This window comes from Kogia breviceps, chromosome 6, assembly GCF_026419965.1.
Source record: "Kogia breviceps isolate mKogBre1 chromosome 6, mKogBre1 haplotype 1, whole genome shotgun sequence".
NCBI lineage: Eukaryota > Metazoa > Chordata > Mammalia > Artiodactyla > Physeteridae > Kogia > Kogia breviceps.
The window spans coordinates 14,917,292-14,935,313 of NC_081315.1; the positions used below are offsets into that span (position 1 = coordinate 14,917,292).

General features: G+C 35.9%; 1 pseudogene; it reads left to right on the forward strand.

Annotated features, from left to right (window-relative positions):
* Positions 1-7,569: 7,569 nt before the first annotated feature.
* Positions 7,570-16,991, forward strand: LOC131758817 (transmembrane protein 135 pseudogene; annotated as a pseudogene).
* The last annotated feature ends 1,031 nt before the right edge of the window (positions 16,992-18,022 follow it).

The window sequence follows — 18,022 nt, forward strand, 5'->3', positions numbered from 1 at the left end:
TCGACATATGTGTGTTAATATACGATATTTGTTTTTCTCTTTCTGAATTATTTCACTCTGTATGACGATCTCTAGGTCCACCCATGTCTCTACAAATGGCCCATTTCATTCCTTTTTATGGCTAATATTCCACTGTATATATGTACCACATCTTTATCCATTCCTCTGTTGATGGACATTTGGTTTGCTTCCATGTCCTGTCTATTGTAAATAGTGCTACAATGAACATTGGGGTGCATGTGGCTTTTTGAATTATGGTGTTCTCTGGGTATATGCCCAGTAGTGGGATTGCTGTGTCATATAGTAGTTCTATTTTAGTTTTATAAGTAATCTCCATACTGTTCTACACAGTGGCTGTATCAATTTATATTCCCACCAAAAATGCATGAGGGTTCCCTTTTCTGCACACCCTCGCCAGCATTTATTGTTTGTAGATATTTTGATTTTAGCCATTCTGATCAGTGGGTGGTGATACCTCATTGTGGTTTGATTTGCATTTCTCTAATAATTAGTGATGTTGAGCATCTTTTCATGTGTTTGTTGGCCATCTGTATGTCTTCTTTGGAGAAATGTCTATTTAGGTCTTCTGCCCATTTTTGGATTGGGTTGTTTATTTTTTTGATATTGAGCTACATGAGTTGTTTGTATATTTTGGATATTAATCCTTTGTCAGTTGCTTCGTTTGCAAATATTTTCTCCCATTCTGAGGGTTGTCTTTTCATCTTGTTTATGGTTTCCTTTGCTATGCAAAAGCTTTTAAGTTTCATTTGGTCCCATTTGTTTATTTTTGTTTTTATTCTCATTACTCTAGGAGGTGGGTCAAAAAAGATCTTGCTGCAATTTTTGTCAAAGAGTGTTCTTCTTATGTTTCCCTCTCAGAGTTTTATAGTGTCTGGCCTTATATTTAGGTCTTTAATCCATTTTGAGTTTATTTTTGTGTATGGTGTTAGGGAGTGTTCTAATTTCCTTCTTTTACATGTAGCTGTCCAGTTTTTCTAGCACCACTTACCAAAGAGGCTATCTTTGCTCCATTGTATATTCTGGCCTCCTTGTCATAGCTTAGGCGACCATAGTGCATGGGTTTATCTCATGGCTTTCTATCGTGTTCTATTGATCCATATTTCTGTTTTTGTGCCAGTACCATGCTGTCCTGATTACTGTAGCTTTGTAATATAGTCAGAAGTCAGGGAGGATGATTCCTCCAGCTCCATTTTTGTTTCTCAAGATTGCTTTTGCTATTCAAGGTATTGGTATTGTTTCCATACCAACTGTAAAATTTTTTGCTCTAGTTCTCTGAAAAATGTCATTGGTAATTTGATAGGGATTGCATTGAATTTGTAGATTGCTTTGGGTAGTATAGTCATTTTCACAATGTTGATTCTTCCAATCCAAGAATATGGTATACCTTTCCATCTGTTTGTGTCATCTTTGATTTCTTTCATCAGTATCTTATAGTTTTCTGCATACAGGTCTTTTGCCTCCTTAGGTAGGTTTATTTCTAGGTATTTTATCCTTTTTTGGAAATGGTAAATGGGATTGTTTCCTTAATTTCTCTTTCTGATCTTTCATTGTTAGTGTACAGGAATGCAAGAGATTTCTGTGTATTAACTTTGTATCCTATGACTTTACTAAATTCGTTGATTAGCTCTAGTAGTTTTCTGGTGTCATCCTCAGGATTTTCTATGTATAGTATCATGTCATCTGCAAAAAGTGACAGTTTTACTTCTTCTTTCCAATTCTTATTCCTTGTATATCTTCTTCTTCTCTGATAGCTGTGGCTAGGGTTTCCAAAACTATTTTGAGTAATAGTGGCAAGTGTGGGTACCCTTGTCTTGTTCCTGATTTTAGAGGAAAAGCTTTCAGTTTTTCACCGTTGAGAATGATGTTTGCTGTGGGCTTGTCATATACAACATTTATTATGTTGAGGTAGGTTCCCTCTATAGCCACTTTCTGGAGAGTTTTTATCATAAATGGGTGCAAAAATTTTTTTTTAACATCTTTATTGGAGCACAATTGCTTTACAATTGTGTGTTACCTTCTGCTCTCTAACAAAGTCAATCAGTATACATATACATATATCCCCATACCTCTTACTCAAGTGTCTCCCTCCCACCCTCCCTATTCTACCCCTCTAGGTGGTCACAAAGCACTGAGCTGATCTCCCTGTGCTATGTGGCTGCTTCCCACTAGCTAGCTATTTTACATTTGGTAGTGTATATAAGTCCATGTTACTCTCTCACTTTGTCTCAGCTTACCCTTTCCCCTCCCTGTGTCCTCAATCCATTCTCTACGTCTGTGTCTTTATTCCTGTCCTGCCCCTGGGTTCTTAAAAAAATTTTTTTTTTTTTTAAGATTCCATATATATGTGTTAGCATATGGTATTTGATTTTCTCTTTCTGACTTACTTCACTCTGTATGACAGACTCTAGGTCCATCCACCTCACTACAAATAACTCAATTTAGTTTCTTTTTATGGCTGGGTAATATACCATTGTATATATGTGCCAGATCTTCTTTATATTTTCATTTGTCAATGGACACTTGGGTTGCTTCCATGTCCTGGCTATTATAAATAGAGCTGCAATGAACATCGTGGTACATGACTCTTTTTGAATTATGGTTTTCTCAGGGTATATGCCCAGTAGTGGGATTGCAGTGTCATGTGGTAGTTATTTCTATATTTAGTTTTTTAGGAACTTCCATACTGTTTTCCATAGTGCCTGTATCAATTTTCATTCCCACCAACAGTGCAAGAGGGTTCCCTTTTCTCCACACCCTCTCCAGCATTTACTGTTTGTAGATTTTTTGATCATGGGCATTCTTACTGGTGTGAGGTGATACCTCATTGTAGTTTTGATTTACATTTCTCTAATGATTAGTGGTGCTGAACATGCTTTCATTTGCTTGTTGGCAATCTGTATATCTTCTTTTGAGAAATGTCTATTTAGGTCTTCTGCCCATTTTTGTGTTGGGTAGTTTTTTGTTTTTTGTTTTTTTCATATTGAGCTGCATGGGCTGCTTGTATATTTTAGAGATTAATGCTTTGTCAGTTGCTTCATTTGTAAATATTTTCTCCCATTCTGAGGGCTGTCTTTTGGTCTTGTTTACTGTTTCCTTTGCTGTGCAAAAGCTTTTAAGTTTCAAGAGCTCCCATTTGTTTATTTTTTTATTTCCATTTCTCTAGGAGGTGGTTCAAAAAGGATTGTACTATGATTTATGTCATAGAGTGTTCTTCCTGTTTTCCTCTCAGAGTTTTATAGTGTCTGGCCTTACATTTAGATCTTTAATCCCTTTTGAGTTTATTTTTGTGTATGGTTTTAGGGAGTATTCTAATTTCCTTCTTTTACATGTAGCTGTCCAATTTTCCCAGCACCACTTATTGAAGAGGCTGTCTTTTCTCCACTGTATATTCTTGCCTCCTTTATCAAAAATAAGTTGACCATATGTGCATGGGTTTATCTCTGACTTTCTATCCTGTTCCATTGATCTATATTTCTGTTTTGGGGCCAGTACCACACTGTCTTGGTTACTGTAGCTTTGTAGTATAGTCTAAAGTCAGGGAGCCTGATTCATCCAGCTCCGTTTTTCTTTATCAAGATTGCTTTGGCTATTCAGGGTCTTTTGTGTTTCCATGAACACAAAAGACCATTGGTAAATGGTCTGTAAAAAATGCCAGTGGTAGTTTGATAGGGATTGCACTGAATCTGTGGATTGTAGATTGAAAGTCAACTTTCATTAGTGTCTTATAGTTTTCTGCATACAGGCTTTTGTTTCCTTAGGTAGGTTTATTCCTAGATATTTTATTTTTTTCTTGCAGTGGTAAATGGGAGTGTTTCCTTAATTTCTCTTTCAGAATTGTCATCATTAGTTTATAGGAATGCAAGAGATTTCTGTGCATTAATTTTGTATCCTGCTATTTTACCAGATTCATTGATTAGCTTTAGTAGTTTTCTGGTAGTATCTTTAGGATTCTGTATGCACAGTATCATGTCATCTGCAAAGAGTGACAGCTTTACTTCTTCTTTGCCTGTTTGAATTCCTTTTATTGCTTTTTCTTCTCTGATTGCTGTGGTTAACTCTTCCAAAACTATGTTGAATAATAGTGGTGAGAGTGGACAACTGTGTCTTGTTCCTGATCTTAGTGGAATTGGTTTCAGTTTTTCACCATTAAGAACGATGTTGGCTGTGGGTTTGTCATATATGGCCTTTATTATGTTGAGATAAGTTCCCTCTTTGCTTACTTTTTGGAGAGTTTTTACATAAATTGGTGTTGAATTTTGTTGAAAGCTTTTTCTGCATTTATTGAGATGATCATATGTTTTTTCTTCAATTTGTTAATATGGTTTATCACATTGATTGATTTGTGTATATTTAAGAATCCTTGCATTCCTGGGATAAACCCCACTTGATGATGGTGTATGATCCTTTTCATGTGCTGTTGGATTCTGTTTGCTAGTATTTTTGCATCTGTGTTCATCAGTGATAATGGCCTACAGTTTTCTTTCTTTGTCACCTCTTTGTCTGGTTTTGGTATCAGGGTGATGGTGGCTCACAGAATGAGTTTGGGAGTGGTCCTCCCTCAGCTATATTGTGGAAGAGTTTGAGAAGGATAGGTGTTAGCTCTTCTCTAATTGTTTGATAGAAGTTGGCTGTGAAGCCATCTGGTCCTGGGCCTTTGTTTGTTGGAAGATTTTTAATCACAGTCTCAATTTCATTTTTTTGTGATTGGCTTGTTTATATTTTCTATTTCTTCCTGGTTCAGTCTCAGAAAGTTGTGCTTTTCTAAAAATTTATCCATTTCTTCCAGGTTGTCCATTGTATTAGCATATAGTTGCTTGTAGTAATCTCTCAGGATCCTTTGTATTTCTACAGTGTCAGTTTTTACTTCTCCTTTTTCATTTCTATTTCTATTGATTTGAGTCTTCTCCCTCCCCCCCCCTTTTTTTTGTGGTACACGGGCCTCTCACTGTTGTGGCCTCTTGCATTGTGGAGCACAAGCTCTGGACGCACAGGCTCAGCGGCCATGACTCATGGGCCCAGCCACTCTGCTGCATGTGGGATCTTCCCGGACTGCGGCACGAACCCAAGTCCCCTGCATTAGCAGGCGGACTCTCAACCACTGCACCACCAGGGAAGTGCTCCCGTTTTTTCTTGATGAGTCTGGCTAATGGTTTATCAATTTTGTTTATCTTCTCAAAGAAACAGCTTTTACTTTTATTGATCTTTGCTATTGTTTTCTTCATTTCTATTTCATTTATTTCTGCTCTGATTTTTATGATTTCTTTCATTCTTCTAAATTTGGGTTTTGTTTGTTCTTCTTTCTCTAGTTGCTTTAGGTGTAAGATTAGGTTGTTTATTTGAGATTTTTCTAGTTTCTTGAGGTAGCATTGTATTGCTCTAAAATTCCCTCTTAGAACTACTTTTGCTGCATCTATAGGTTTTGGGTCATCGTTTTTTCATTGTTATTTGTTTCTCGGTATTTTTTGATTTCCTGTTTATTTCTTCAGTGATCTCTTGGATATTTGGTAGTGTATTGTTTAGCCTCCATGTCTTTGTGTTTTTTATAGAATTTTTCGTCTAATTGATATCTAGTCTCATAGCGTGGTCAGAAAAGATATGTGATATGATTCCAATTTTCTTAAATTTATCAAGGTTTGATTTGTGACCCAGGATATGATCTAATCTGGAGAATGTTCCATGAGCACTTGAGAAGAAAGTATATTCTGTTGTTTTTGGTTGAATGTCCTACAAATATCAATTAATTCCATCTTGTTTAATGTGTCATTTAAAGCTTCTGTTTCCTTATTTATCTTCATTTTGGTTGATCTGTCCATTGGTGAAATTGGCATGTTAAACTGCCCTACTATTATTGTGTTAGTGTTGATTTCCCATTTATGGTTGTTAGCATTTGCCTTATGTATTGTGGTACTCCTATGTTTGGTACATAAATATTTATCATTTTTATATCTTTTTCTTGGATTGATCCCTTGATCATTATGTAGTGCCCTTCTTTATCTTTTATAATCATCTTCATTTTAGAGTCTATTTTGTCTGATATGAAAATTGCTACTCTAGCTTTCTTTTGATTTCCATTTGCTTGGAATATCTTTTTCCATCTCACTTTCAGTATGTATGTGTCCCTAGGTCTGAAGTGGGTCTCTTGCAGACAGCATATATATGGCTCTTGTTTTTGTATCCATTCAGCCAGTCTATGTCTTTTGGTTGGAGCATGTAATCCGTTTACATTTAAGGTAGTTATCGATAAGTAGATTCCTATTACCATTTTCTTAATTGTTTTAGGTTTATTATTGTAAGTCTTTTCCTTCTCTTGTGTTTCCTGCCCAGAGAAGTTCCTTTAGCATTTGTTGTAAAGCTGGTTTGGTGTTGCTGAATTCTCTTAGCTTTTGCTTGTGTGTAAAGGTTTTAATTTCTCTGTCCAATCTGAATGAAATCCTTGCTGGGTAGAGTAACATTCATTGTAGGTTTTTCCCTTTCATTACTTTAAATATGTCCTGCCACTCCCTTTTGGTTTGCAGAATTTCTGCTGAAAGATCAGCTGTTAACCTTATGGGGATTCCCTTGTATGTTATTTGTTTTCACTTGCTGCTTTTAATATTTTTTCTGTGTATTTAATATTTGATACTTTGATTAATGTGGCTTGGCCTGTTTCTCCTTGGATTTATCCTATATGGGAATCTCTGCCCTTCCTGGACTTGATTGACTATTTGCTTTCCCCTATTAAGGAAGTTTTGAACTCTAATCTCTTCAAATATTTTCTAAGTCTCTTTCTTCTTCTTCTGGGACCCCTATAATTTGAATGTTGGTGGGTTTAATGTTGTCTCAGAGGTCTCTTAGACTGTCTTCAATTATTTTCATTGTTTTTTCTTTATTCCTCTCTGCAGTAGTTATTTCCACTATTTTATCTTCCAGGTCACTTTTCTGTTCTTCTGCCTCTGTTGTTCTGCTATGATTCCTTCTAGAGAATTTTAAATTTCATTTATTGTGTTGTTCATCATTGTTTGTTTGCCCTTTAGTCCTTCTAGGTACTTGTTAAACGTTTCTTTTATTTTCTACATTCTATTTCCAAGATTTTTGGATCATCTTTACTATCATTACTCTGAATTCTTTTTCAGGTAGATGGCCTATTTCCTCTTCATGTGTTTGGTCTGCTGGGTTTTTCCCTTGCTCCTTCATCTGTTGTGTGTTTCTCTGTCTTCTCATTTTGCTTACCTTACTGTGTTTGGGGTCTCCTTTTCACAGGTTGCATGTTCTCCTTTTCACAGGTTGCATGTTCGTTGTTCCCATTGTTTTTGGTGTCTTCCCCCAGTGGCTAAAGTTGGTTCAGTGGGTTGTGTAGGTTTCTTGGTGGAGGAGACTGGTGCCTGTGTTCTGGCATTTAGGCTGGATCTTGTCTTTCTGTTGGGCATGACTGTGTCCGGTGGTGGGGTTTGGGGTGTCTGTGACCTTGTTTTGGTTTTAGGCAGCCTCTCTGCTAATGGGTGGGGTTGTGTTCCTATCTTGCTAGTTGTTTGGCATAGGGTGTCCAGCACTGAGCTTGCTGGTCGTGGCATGGAGCTGGGTCTTAGCATTGAGATGGAGGTCTCTGGGAGATGTTTTCCTGTTTTATATTATGTGGAGCTTGGAGGTCTCTGGTGGACCAATGTCCTGTACTTGGCTGTGCTGCCTCAGAAGCACAGTTGTGACACCTGGCCAGAGCACCAAGACCCTGTCAGCCACATGGCTCAGAAGAAAAGGGAGAAAAAAAGTAAGAAAGAAAGAAGGAAAGAAAGAAAGAAAGATTGAATGAAAGAAGGAAAGAAAGAAAGAAAGAAAGAAAGAAAGAAAGAAAGAAAGAAAGAAAGAAAGAAAGAAAGAAAGAAAGAAAGAAGAAAGAAAGAAAGAAAGAAAGAAAAAAGAAAGAAAGCTATTAAAAAGTTATTAAAAATCTTTAAAAAAGTAATTTAAAAAAGGAAAGAAAAAAGAGAGCAAGCAAACCAAAAAAACAAATTCACCAAAGATAACAAGCACTAAAGACTACACTAAACAAACAAACAAAAAACAAACGGACAGATGGAACCCTAGGACAAATTGTAAAGGCAAAGCTGTACAGACAAAATCACACAAAGAAGCCTACACATACACACTCACAAAAAGAGAAAAAGGAAAAAAAAAAAAAAAAAAAAAATATATATATAAAAGAAGAGGAAGAGAGGAAACAAATCAATAAACAAATCTACCAATTATAATAAACTCTAAATACTAAACTAAGATAAACATAAAACCAGAAACAAATTAGATGCAGAAAGCAAACCCCAAATCTACAGTTCCTCCCAAAATCCACTGCCTCAGTTTTCGGATGGTTCATTGTCTATTCAGGTATTCCACAGGTGCAGGGTACATTCAGTTGATTGTGGAGATTTAATCCACTGCTCCTGAGGCTGCTGGGAGAGATTTCCCTTTCTCTTCTTTGTTTGCACAGCTCCTGGGGTTCAGCTTTGGATTTGGTGCTGCTTCTGTGTGTAGGTCGCCTGAGGGCGTCTGCTCTTCGCTCAGACAGGATGGGGTTGTAGGAGCCCCTGATTAGGGAGCTCTGGCTCACTCAGGCCTGGGGCAGGGAGGGGTATGGAATGCAGGGTGAGCCTGCAGTGGCAGAGGCTGGTGTGATGTTTCAACAGCCTGAGGTGCACCATATGTTCTCCCGGGGAAGTTGTCCCTGGATCATGGAACCCTGGAAGTGGTGGGCTGTACAGTCTCCTGGGAGGGGAGGTGTGGAGAGTGACCTGTGCTTGCACACAGGCTTCTTGGTGGTTGAAGCAGCAGCCTGAGCATTTCATACCCATTTCTGGCGTCCGCGCTGAAAGCCATGGTTCGTGCCTATCTCTGAAGCTCATTTAGGGTTTAGGTGCTTCTCTGAATCCCCTCTCCTTGTGCACCTGGAAACAATGGTCTCTTGCCTCTTAGGCAGTTCCAGACTTTTTCCAGGACTCCCTCCTGGCTAGCTGTGTTCCTCTAGCCCCCTTCACGCTGTGTTTACACAGCCAACCCCAGTCCTCTACCTGGGATCTGACCTCTGAAGCCTGAGCCTCAGTTCCCAGCCCCCACCCGTTCAGGCAGGTGAGCAGACAAGCCTCTCTGGCTGGTGAGTGCTGGTCGGCACTGATCCTCTCTGCAGGAATCTCTTCGCTTTGCTTTCTGCACCCTTGTTGCTGCACTATCCTCCATGGCTCCACAGCTTCCCCCTCGCCACCCCCGGTCTCCACAAGTGAAGGGGCTTCCTATTGTGTGGAAACTTCCTCCTTCACAGCTCCCTCCCAGAGGTGCAGGTCCTGTCCCTATTCTTTGGTCTCTGTTTTTTATTTTTTCTTTTGCCCTACCCAAGTACCTGGGGAGTTTCTTGCCTTTTGGGAAGTCTGAGGTGTGTGTCTGAGGTCTTCTGCCAGCGTTCAGCAGGTGTTCTGTAGGAGTTGTTCCACATGTAGATGTATTTCTGATGTATTTGTGGGGAGGAAGGTGATCACCATGTCTTAATCCTCTGCCATCTTGAAGGTCTCTCCATTTGTGCTGAATTTTGTCAAAACCTTTTTCTGCATCTATTGAGATGATCATATGGTTTTTATTCTTCAATTTGTTAATATGGTGTATCACATTGGTTAATTTGCATATATTGAAGAATCCTTGCATCCCTGGGATAAATCCCACTTGATCATGGTGTATGATCTTTTTAATGAGTTGTTGGATTCAGTTTGATAGTGTTTTGTTGAGGATTTTTGCATCCATCTTCATCAGTGATATTGGCCTGTAATTAACTTTTTTATGATACCTTTATCAGGTTTTGGCATCAGTTTGATGGTGGCCATGTAGAGTGAAGTTGGGAGTGTTCCTCCCTTTGTAATTTTTTGGAAGAGTTTGAGAAGGATAGGTGTTAGTTCTTCTCTAAATGTTTGATAGAATTCGCCTGTGAAGCCATCTGGTCCTGGGCTTTTTTTTGTTGGAAGATTTTTAATCACAGTCTCAGTTTCATTTCCTGTGATTGGTCTGTTCATTTTTTCTATTTCTCCTGGTTCAGTCTTGGAAGTTTTTACAAATTTGTCCATGTCTTCCAGGTTGTCCATTTTATTGGCATATAGTTGCTTATAGTAATCTCTCATGATTCTTTGTATTTCTGCAGTGTCAGTTTTAACTTCTCCTTTTTCATCTCTAATTTTATTGATTTGAGTCCTCTCCCTTTTTTTCTTGATGAGTCTGTCTAAAGTTTTATCAATTTTGTTTATCTTCTCAAAGAGCAAGCTTTTAGTTTTATTGATCTGTTCTATTATTTTTTTCATTTCTATTTCATTTATTTCTGCTCTGATCTTTATGATTTCTTTCACTACCTTTGGGTTTGTTTGTTCTTCTTTCTCTAGTTGCTTTAGGTGTAAGGTTAGGTTGTTTATTTGAGATTTTTCTTGAGTTAGGATTGTATTGCTGTAAACTTCCCTCTTAGAACTGCTTTTGCTGCATCCCATAGGTTTGGGGTTGTTGTGTTGTCATTGTCATTTGTTTCTATGTGTTTCTTTATTTTCTCTTTGATTTCTTCAGTGATCCCTTGGTTATTTAGTAGCATATCGCTTGGCCTCCATGTGTTTGTATTTCTCACAGTTTTTTTTCCTATAATTGATTTCTTTTTTATTTATTTTTAATGGATGAGTGATTTATATTTTTTTAAGGTTTTTAAAATTGTGGACAATTTTTAAAGCCTTTATTGAATTTGTTACAATACTGCTTCTGTTTTATTTATTTATTTATTTTTTCTTTTTTTGGCCCCGAGGAAGGCATCTTATCTCCCTGACTAGGGATCAAACCCACACCCCCTGTATTGGAAGGTGAACTCTTAACCACTGACCTTCCAGGGAAGTCCCCTGTAATTGACGTCTAATCTCGTAACATTGTGGTCAGAAAAGATGCTTGATACGATTTAAATTTTCTTAAATTTATTGAGGCTTGATTTGTGACCCAAGATGTGATCTATCCTGGAGAATGTTATGTGTGCACTTGAGAAGAATGTGTACTCTGCTACTTTTGGATGGAATGTCCTATAAATATCAATTAAGTCTATCTGGTCTAATGTATCATTTAAGGCTTATGTTTCCTTATTAATTTTCTGTCTGGATAAACTATCCATTGGTGTAAGTGGAGTGTTAAAGTCCCCCACTGTTATTGTGTTACTATAGATTTCCCCTTTTATGGCTGTTAACATTTGCCTTATATATTGAGGTGCTCCTATGCTGGGTGCATAAATATTTAAAACTGTTATATCTTCTTCTTGGATTGATCCCTTGATCATTACATAGTGTCCTTCCTTATCTCTTGTGACAGTCTTTATTTTAAAAAGTCTATTATGTCTGATATGAGTATTGCTACTCCAGCTTTCTTTTGATTTCCATTTACATGGTATATATTTTTCCATCCCCTCACTTTCAGTCTGTATGTGTCCGTGGGTCTGAAGTGGGTCTCTTGTAGACAACATATATAAGGGGCTTACTTTTTTATCCATTCATCCAGTCTGTGTCTTTTGGTTGGAGCATTTAATCTATTTACATTTAAGGTAATTATTGATATGTATGTTTCTATTACCATTTTCTTAATTTGGGTTTTATTTTTATATCACCAAGAAAATTCTCTTGATTTTCATCCTGTGACTGGCCAGTTATGATTTCCATGGCCTTCTAGGATCTTGAACTGAATATTTCTAAGGTGTCTTGGAAGATACGTAGTATTTGAACCAGGATACCTCACTTAATTGTATAAAGAAATGAGGAATGTGAAGTATTTCCTAATGGCCACATGGTTTAAAAAAGTGCAGTGGTCCTGACTATATCTAATCATTGCTTTCCTTAATTTAACTACAAATGAACCAAAGTTAATTGTAATCAATGTTATGTTGGAACCAAATATAGCAAACTTGCTCATTATCCTCAGGACAGAACACATGGTACATGCTCCATAAATAAAGAGCAAATAAAGAAAACATATAGTTTTACTAAAAAAGGGAGGAAAACTGAATATGTAGGTTAGAAAATGAGAAAATGAAAAATGACTCAAGTGAAACTGCCTTTCTCCATCTGGCTTTTCCTAAAGAGTTCTGAAGAGGAACTGAGAATAGATTTTTTTTTCTTCCTTTACTGGTAAAGATGCATTTTTCAAAGATCAAAGAGAGAATCAAAGAAGTGCCTAAGACTATTTTATTTTTACCATCATTAGTATGTAATAGTACCAGAGTCACCTTGGCAAGCCATATGCTAGAAAATCATATATTGAAAGTCATATTCCCTTTTAAGAAAAATATTTTTGAATATTCCCTCCATTTCAATAGTTATCATTGGTACTAGGTGTTATCAATTTAAATTAAACTTTCTTCCATTCTGATTTGAATAAATGATTGAACAAACATGCAAACAAGAATAGAGAAATTTTCAATGCAGAAAAATTCTGAATAATTTCTTTAGATACTCTACCGTCAGGTAGGTGGAGCATAACTCCTAATTCCTTAAATGTAGGCTATGCATAGTGACTTCCTTTCAAAGAGTACAGAATTAAAATAGGGACGCATAGTAACTTTACAGTGGAGAAACCTGACAAATACTACCTAAGTCAGGTGATTAAGGTCAACATTAACAATGATTGATCATGTTGATAGTATTTACCCTTCATAAAACGTGATGGAAATGGCACTTTAACTCTGTGGTCTTCTTCCCAAAACTTGTAACACTAGTCTGATCATGAGGAAAACATTAAATTCCTGTTGAGGAATATTATGCAAAATGCCTGGTTAGTACTACTCAAACCTATCAAGGTCCTCTGAAACAAAGAATGTTTGAGAACAGCCAAGAGGTGAATACAGAGACAGGATGACTAGTAACATAGTATCCTGGATGGGATCCTGGAACAGAAAAATGGCATTCGATAAAAAATAAGGGAATAGTAATAAAGTATGAACATGAATTAATAATAATGTTTCAATACCGATTCACTAATTGTGACCATACTAATGTAAGATACTAAGATATATACTAATAGATCAGTATCGATTCATTAATTGTGTACCATATTAATGGAAGATGTTAGAATGGGGGAAATTGGGTGTGAATTATGTAGGAACTCTCTATACTATCTTCAGATTTTTCTATAAATCTAACACTATTCTAAACTATGAAGTATATAAATATAACCAAAAAATTTCAGAATTAAAAAAATAGATTTCTACATTTAAGAAATCAACTATTTTATAGAACTTTAAATCCAAAAATTTATTTAAGTGTTTATTCATTAATCTAGTATTGCATTAATTTGCTCCCAAATATTTATTTATGATGTTGTATATTACACTTTTTTGGGTGTTAAGGTAGAGGAAACATCGTCAGGTTCATAAGGCCTGTTGAAAGGGTGAGGAAGAAGATACCAGCTAAATAGAATTTTAGGATATTAGTTTTTGATATTAAAGTGTTAATTAAAGCTTTATATGTCAATAAATTACACTTATTAATGCCCAACTTGCTTATAGTCCATCTATTTTTGGAAGGAATTAAGTTAATTTTGCATATAATGGTAAGTAAATATGACCTTCGGTATAGGTGGTTGATTTAAACTAATATGACTTGAAATAAACAAAAATATTAAACATTCAAAATATTTCAACATATTTATTATACAAAGTAACATGTTACTTTTCAGTCTAAGTATCAATAGTGTGTGAAGTGCTTTCCATTATTAAATGAAAGCTTATTAATCTTAAATACTCTGGCCAGCTAATTCCATCTTATAGTATCTATGCTGCCACATTGATAAATACCTCAAGGTGTACAATCATAGGTCCTGTGTGTTCAGAAGATGAATTTTCTAAATAGGATATTTCATTTTTATAGGAATTTTATATTGATAATATGTAGTATGAAACTTTTAAAACTAAATTATCAGATTTTGAAAATACTCTTAGTGAAAATGGAAATGAAACTAACTTATGTTCAAAAAAGTGCTGAATAAATTAGAGTCTAAAAAAGTGAGTAGCACGACTACTGACAGGCAGTTTATCAATAATCAGATCATGAACACAGAGGAGCATTAAACATTGGAACATTAGAAAAAATTGAAAAAAATAATTATAGGTAACTTATCAAATATTCTGTGGAATTATTTATCATTTCTATGTGAAAGGTAAAATTCAAATTCCAGATTTTGGGTCAAAATAGATTATTTCTTTTTGTACACATCTCTTGATAAAGAACAGAATCTGAATTGCAGCATCTTATTTACAGTCATGATCTGGGATGAGAGCAGAGTAGCCTGACATTTACAATACTTTAGTGGCAATTATAGCACAGTTAATATATCAATTTAATTAAATTCCTATAGTGATTCATGACATAAAATATCAAAATAAGTTAACTTGCACAGAAACAGACAAAAGATCAATGCAGTGGGCAGTGGTATAATAAATTAAATTAAAGTATGACTGCCATCTACTTAAAGGATTGTGTGCATAAGTAGATTTTTTTGTAAAGCAATCTCTTAGAAAGATGTCCTTTAGGGAAGTTAGAAAAGATAGATCCCAGAAGGTTCCAAAGATTCCTAAAGTCAGCCTTAAGACAGTATCTAAATTATTTTGTATCTTACTTTTAAGTGGCAGTCCAAGAACTATGCTTACATTAAATAAATGCAAATGGAATTCTTTCTTACACCTTACTAAGTAAAATAAGAATTTTGCATTTTCAAATGTGATTTGTCACTAATTTTACAGTGTTTTTAGATAAACTAAGTATCACTGAAATCCTTATAACAATATAAAAGCTATATGTAAAATCAAGAACCCATGTGTCAAAGAGAAAATGTGAGACTGGTGGGTGAGTTGATCAGGTTCTCTAATTTTCTCCCAGTAGTGAGATCTAAGTAAAATCTGAGAGCTGAGTATGATCATGAAGTTCCATAGCAATTGAAAAGAAGGCTGATGGCCTTCCTACTAACAAAGGCAGTAGGAGCTTCAGTAATTAAAAAAAAAAAAAAAAGAAGGAAAGGAAATGTCATCATTTAGTATTCCAAGCTGATAAAATGGTTCTTACTGGTTACAATAACTGTGCTAGAGAATAATAATTGGTGCTTTTTTGTACCACTGCTTTATCAATAATCTTGTGATTTTGTAATTTTTACCTTGTAGCTCTGAACATCTTCATCTGAAAAGAAGAATGAGTTGAATTAGATGTTTACTAAGATATCTTCTAATTCAAACATTTTACAGTTTTATGGTGGAGACATGATACCTAGCTAACTTCCTGTGCTAGTCATCTTAGTTTAGTTACTGCTGGAGTAATTATTAACTTATAAATAAAAAAGTATTTTGCTTCACTGAATCAAGCAAAATAAGGTATTGTGTATGCATATCCAAATAAGAGTGTGAATTAGTTCTGAAATATTCCCACCAGTTAAAAAAATATCAGTAGCTTTTTATGGACATGTGCTCTAGAAATAGGATTACCAAATATTCCAAGAAAATTTGAGTTGCCACCCTCGCCTTCAATAGTAATCTACTATCTTGAAAAACTCCATTGATAATGCTAATGGAAAATCACACTAGGAAAAGAGAACAAATAAACAGATAAAAGAGAGTCCTATTTCTCTAACAGTACTGCTGAATCATTCTCAGTTAAAATTAGGTCCAATTATGAGTAACAGGACATCTCAAATTTTAGCTGCTTACTCAAAATAGAAATTTGTAGATAGAAATTTGTTTCACTCTCACAAAAATATTGGCAGACTATGACAAATATGGTGACTCTGGTCTCCTTAGGGACCCAGGCTCCTTCTGTGCTCTACCATCTTTAACATGTGGCTTCTACCTTGCTGTGCGAGATATCTGTTCCAGTTCTAGATATTGCATCCACATTCCCGTCTTCACAGAAGTTTTGTTACCATTTTCCTTACATTTCACTGGTCACACCTAACTGCAAAAAAAGCTAGAAAACATTATAGTTTTGGCAACCCATTTGCCCAGCTTAAGTTCATGGGGTCTATTACGAGAAGAAAGTGAGAACAGATATTTGGGGACAACTGGTAGCCTCTACCACTAGTCTACCTTTAGCAAAACGTTCCCGCGTGGGTGCAAAGATGGTTTGAAAGGATTTACATTCTCTGCACTTAGGTTCATTGTTGGGAAGGAAGAAATTCCCACACGTTCATATTCACCAGAGGCGGCATATGCAAAAGTGGAACAAAAGACTGAGAAACATGAGGAAAAACCAAGAGGAATGAATATAATTGCTCTAGTCAGGAAGCTTGTGGATTCAGTATGTAAGCATGGATCAAGGCATTGATGCTGCAAACACTATGAGGATATTTGCATCTCTTACTGCATTAAAGTTTTCATCAGAATGTTTAGCATGGGATACTTGATCCAGTACTGCCTCTGGATTCCTTCTGCATTGAGGCATCTGTTTACACAGCCATTCCGGCTACTTCCTCTCTTCTACAATAAAGAAAACTTCCAGCTCAGAGTTTTTCTGGGCTCTTTTGTTAGTATATACAAGGGTACTAGTTGCTTCCTGCACTGGGTCAGAAATCTGGATGATGAACTGCATGCCATTATAGCTGGATTTTTGGTGGGAATATCAATGATGTTTTATAAAAGCACAATTTCCATGTATTTAGCTTCTAAATTGGTAGAGACAATGTATTTCAAAGGCATTGAAGCAGGAAAGGTTCCCTGTTTTCCCCATGCAGACACTATCATCTATTCCATCTCTACAGCAATTTGCTTCCAGGCAGCTGTCATGGAAGTTCAGACCTTGAGACCATCTTACTGGAAGCTCCTTTTAAGGCTCACTAAGGGAAGATTTGCCATCATGAACCAAAAAGTCCTTGATGTTTTTGGTACTGGTGCATCTAAACACTTTCAGGACTTCATCCCTAGGTTGGATCCAAGATACACAACTGTAACACCAGAATTGCCCATCGAGTTTCCTTGAAGATGACTGTAACTTGTTAATGTGACTTAATGTTTCATTATGTTTTGCTAGAGAGTTTATTATGTTGAACACAAAGAAGGGGGCCTGAGCTTGAACATCAGTGTTATTTCAATGAGAGATGCTCTTTTTGTTTTTTGTTTTTCTTACCAATCAGAAATACAGAAACTTTTTAGCAAAGTGTTGCTTAACAACTAAGCTCGCTCTATAGCCAGAATCTCATTCTGGATCACTGTAATGGTTGACATTATGATATATTATAGATTAAATTATGTCCACAAGCAATCTTAAATAATTTATGTAGAAATGTAGTAACAAATAAGAGTATACTCAAAATTACTCTAAAAGATGTTTTACTTCATTCCAATATAATTCTTGGTTAAAACTAAGAATATTTCTACATTTTAGGATACAAAGGATCACAGGTACATAGATTTGGTCTGTTTTTTTTTTAACTTCTGAATTGGTAACTATGCTAGTGAAATGTTATAGGTATGGAGTAACTCTTCACAGACAATGCTGCTTTATTTAGTATAGAGCAAATTAATTGGAGAAAGTGGCCATTCTTACTTCAGGGATGCAAAGATGGGTCATACTGTTTGGATAAATGCGTAGTATCCATGCTGTTTTTCCTCTGATACCTTCTTCTCTCTCCATGATCAGCTGGGTTCTTTGGCAACCCAGTGAACCTATGTATTAGTGGCAGGTTAGGAACAAATGGAAATTGACATATCTGTTAAAGTTGAAACATATGTTTTAATCTTTTACAGAAGCATTACACTTGAATATTCAAATGAAGTTACTTTTAAACCTCTTGTAGGTTTATTATGTTTGTTTTCATTTACAAGGACTGAATTCTTCATAGCTAAGTTTGTATGCTGTTGTCGATTTAGAAGGGATCAAATTCTATGGAACAAAAGTAGTTTGGGCAAGTTAGGCAGTTTGTTCCTCAGCTGTTTCACCTATAGGGATGTTTGACAACTAAAAACATTCTAAAAATCCAGTGGTTGTTTAAAAGTCCATTCCATGACTAA